Source organism: Hyperolius riggenbachi, chromosome 3 (genome assembly GCF_040937935.1).
Source record: "Hyperolius riggenbachi isolate aHypRig1 chromosome 3, aHypRig1.pri, whole genome shotgun sequence".
Taxonomy (NCBI): domain Eukaryota; kingdom Metazoa; phylum Chordata; class Amphibia; order Anura; family Hyperoliidae; genus Hyperolius; species Hyperolius riggenbachi.
Genome location: NC_090648.1, coordinates 383,439,671 through 383,444,413, shown reverse-complemented (window position 1 = coordinate 383,444,413; position 4,743 = coordinate 383,439,671).

Below are 4,743 nucleotides of genomic sequence, written 5' to 3'. Positions count from 1 at the left end.
TGACCTCTGCAACCCCTATTGCTACGCCCCTGCATCTATGATATCTGCAGATCTCTTACACACCTTGTTTACTGTAACGGACATTCATCTGCAGATCAGATCCACCAGGATGGATTTTCAGATCTGCAGATGATTGTCTGATCTGCAGATGAATGTCTTTGTGTATGAGGATCTGCAGATATCATAGACTATGAATGCAATTTGCAGGAACTGATCTTTTGCAGGAACTGATCTTTTGCATGTGTACCACATCTTTGTGTACAGCATCTTGCACAGATGTTTATCTGATGGGGAGTTCAGCTCAATAGAATAGACTGTTAGATATGCTCTCATACTACATGGTAGGGGTAAAATTGGTCTGTGATCTTTAATTTCCCACAGACTTTTATTTTGATGTGTGTACCCACCTTTACAGTAAAGACCTGGGTGGCGATGGGTTTCTTCAAAATCTAAAAATCCAGTTGCAATTGGACAACCACTGAGTGTGAGTAGTATCGATTTATGTGAAGTATTCACAAAAGGTTCCTACACACACTACTACACTGCTGACAGAAGATAGGTTCCTCATCTGTTCTCTTGATGAAATGCGCGAACTACTGATGCCACTGTGTACCTGCTTAGGTTAGGCTGAACTCTTAACCCAGCCTCCCTCATTGTAAGTCCATGGTTTATTACATGGTCCACAAGCGTAGCAGGAATTTCATTCGAAAGATTTTGTTGCCTTCTTTGTCCACGTCTTATGCCTCCTCCGGGTCTTCCTCTCCTTCTTCCTCTTCCTCTGCCTCCACCTCCACCTTGTTCTGTCTGGATGCTTCCTCCCATCCGCAATCTCCCTGTTGCTCTGACACCATCCATTTTTGTTGAAAATAGGCATCTTGTTGCCTTTTTATAGTGTTTAAAAACCTGATTGGTGTGTGCATAATTATGCACTTGTGTGTGTGTGCACACCTGGTGACTGTGTTTAACCAATTGGCTCATGTGAGTGTTCATTTGAGAGCCTTTGCTTTTATATTGCAAGGAAGTGTCTATATGAATGATTTTTGAGTCAAATGTACACAAATTGTGTTTAGTGTTTTGAAAATCACTGTGTGTAGAGTTTTGCAAAAAGTGTGAAGCTGACAATGTGCTTATAGTTGTGCCTATTTGAGAATGTATTTTGCTCTTTGAGTGTTAGGTTCTGTAAACTGTGGAAAAGTTGTAATTTTACTGTGTACGCATTCGAAAAAAAAACTGTAAAAGGTGTCTTGCAAGGATTGGGAGGTATTTATGGCAAATCAATAAGATCCTTGGTTTACTTAAAGTGGACCTGAACTCAGAGCTCCTCTCTGCTCTAAAGGATACACAACAGCATAATAACTTTTTCACTAAAAACATTTCTTTGTTACAGCCAATACAAAGCCTAAAATAAATCTGCACAGTTTCTACTTCCTGATTCATGGAAGCAGCCATATTGTTTACAGCCTGTACTTTCAAATGGGCTTATCTGCTTATCTCCCATAGGCAGTCATGATTTTAGACACAAATGAGGGGGAATTACACAGGCTAAACTCTTTAAATACATACAGGGTGCATTTCTGTTATGTTTTCTTTGTGTCCTGTGCAAGAGTTCAGGTCCACTTTAACATCTACATAGACTCATGCTGAGTCAACAGTCTTCACGAGCATTTAAGGACTTCTATTTGGCAAATGCAGGAATACAGGATCATAACTAAGTCATCAGCAATTGCAATCTTAAGTCAATCCTATTGACTGGGTCAGGTTAAACTTCGTTACCCTACAAGACACTACAGAATAAATAGAAAGTGAAGTGAAGATGGAGGAAAGTGGAAGATGGAGTAACCTGGAAAATATGAATAGCTGCTATATACCAGCTTCCCACGGGTTACACCCTGACATCACCCTGTGGGTGTGGGCCAGCTGCACATCACATCCTGAGTGGTCTATTGGCAGCACAGGAGCATGTGATTTGTGATGTGCAGAGGGTGATGTGCACCGTGCAAGTGTGAATGTCCCCAGCCATATATGGCACTTCCTTCCTCAGTACCAGGAAGGGATTGTTTTCTGTTCCTGCTGGGATTGTTTACCTTCTTGCAGGACTGAAAAGCCTAGATGTGATAAAGGTGCCCCGAGCATAGGTAGCCAAATATAGGTGCCCTCTGTATAGGTTAGCCAGGTATACTGTAGGTGCCCTCAGTATAGGTAGTAAGATATAGGTGCCCCAGTATAGGTAGCCAGGTATAGGTAGCCAGGCGAGGGCACAGTGGTGGGCACACAAACAGCGGCTGCACTGGTAATCAGATACTTGCCGGGATCCAGCGCAGCATGTACTTACTCCCTCCTGGTTGTGAGTTCCATCTCATAGTAACAACAACAAATAACATTTGTAAATCACTTTTCTCCCATAGGACACAAAGCACATAAACATGGCTCAGACCAGTAATCGGTTGCTTGGTAAATTGGTTGGTTGTGGTACAGAGGCAGAATTCTATAAGTCTGCAAATGCTCGGCTAAACAGGTGGCTTTTCAGTCTGGATTTGAATAGCTCCAGAGATGGGGCTGAATTTACTGGGTGTGGTAGAGAATTCCAAAGGTTAGGGGCAGTATGACAGAAAGCTCTAGCTCCAAAGGTTAAAGGTGCACTCTGGAAGTGACCAAGTTTATGGATCCTGATGATCTGAGGTTGTGAGGGGTGTGGTGCAGATTTAGCAAGGCCTTCATGTATCCAGGGCCCAAATTGTGTAGTGATTATAATGACAAGAGTCCAGTCTTGAAGAGTACTGTATTTTTGGGCTATAAGACTTACGTTTTCTCCTCCAAAAGTGGGGAAAAAGTTACTGCGTCTTATAGTCCAAATGCAAGGAGTTCCTGGCTTGTGAACACCTGTCAATACGAACCTCCAACCTGCCGCAATGTTGGGAACTCCCTGTATGTGCCCATGCAAAGGAGGACACAGGGGGACACAAAGGGACATAGAGGAGAACACAAGGGGAACACAAAGGGCATAGAGGAGGACACAAGGAGGATAGAGGCGGACAAATGGGAGACACAGGAGGACACAAGGAGGGGCAGAGGAGGACACAGGGAGACACAAGAGGTACAAGGGGTATGAGGTACAAAGATGCCCCCTTCACCATGGATGCACCAGGTTTAATATATATTTTTTCCCATGGTTTTTTTCCTCTAAACCTAGGTGAGTCGTATGGTCAGGAGCGTTTTATAATCTGAAAAATACAGTATTCTCCATTTTACAGGTAACCAGTGTAGTAACAGCGCCCCATAGTAATAGCCCCCTAGGCTGTAAGTAGTACATGCAGCGCTGGATCCCAACAACTTGAGTGGCTGATTACCTGCTCAGCTGCTCTGTGTGTCTGCTGCTGCAGCTCCCCCACCCCCTGCAGCATGTGGGGAGGTCAAGCGGGGACTCTGCAACCGCAGCCCCTACGCCACTGATGGCTAGCAGAGACACATGTAAATTGAGTGGTAAAAGGATTAAAGTGACTCTAGGCATTGTATATCAGTAATTCAGACAGCAGGGCTGCAAAAGGGGTAGTCTAAAGGTGGCCATACACTGGTCGATTTGCCATCAGATTCGACCAACAGATAGATCCCTCTCTGATCAAATCTGATCAGAGAGGGATCGTATGGCTACCTTTACAGCAAACAGATTGTGAACCGATTTCAGCCTGAAACCGTTCACAATCTGTTGTGGTGGTGCTGCTGCTGCTGCCCCCGCCCGTCCGCATACATTACCTGCTCCGCCGGCGCGACTCCAGTCCCCCGGTCACCGCTGCTCTGTCTGCGCTCTGGTCTCCAGGTCCGGCATGCCTCACTTCTTCTAGCCCGGCAGGAAGTTTAAACAGTAGAGGGCGCTCTACTGTTTAAACTTCCTGCCGGGCTAGAAGAAGTGAGGCATGCCGGACCTGGAGACCAGAGCGCAGACAGAGCAGTGGTGACCGGGAGACTGGAGTCGCGCCGGCGGAGCAGGTAATGTATGCGGGCTCTATTGCGTCGGTCGTCGGGCACTCGAACACCGTTAGCGATGCGCTCTTTACCTGCGGGCGATCGACTGTTATTTTCCGCACGGCGCGATCGACGGGATCAGACGAAATGGATCGAAATTCGGCGTGTAGCGTGAACGATTGGCAGCAGATTCGATCCCAGTGATCGAATCTGCTGTCGAAACGGGCGCAAATCGGGCCAGTGTATGGCCAGCTTTATTGCTCGCAGCTGGAAACCAATCTAATGCTGGATTACATACAGCCCAGGATTGATTGAGGATAGTGCTGGATGGGAGAAACTCAGAGCTGCGTCCATTAGCTTCCAGCCACATCCCCGTCCTGCCATGCATGTTGAACATAAATAAATGACAAATAGCGAAATTAATTTTTTGAATCTGAACTTCACAAGTTCAATGTTAATACAAGTTCATCCCAAAACTGAATCTCATGATTAATACTAACCAAAGTAATATTATGAAAGTTACTGCCACAACTCTGTGGGTTCTAGGGATGGTGCAGAAATTATCCAAATCTAGCTCTGGGGATGCAGCAGAAAAGATCAGGGCCCAGTTCTAAGAATGGCAAAGAAATTCAGGAAGAAATAGTGTTTGGACATATCTTAATAAACTCTTAGGCAGCAGGCAGGGGAAAGTTTGGATATTGCGGCGATGCAGCAGCCAGTGACGTCACCTTCTCTATTTATAAAACTGGAGCTACAGGAAATTCCACACAATGGAGATGTGAA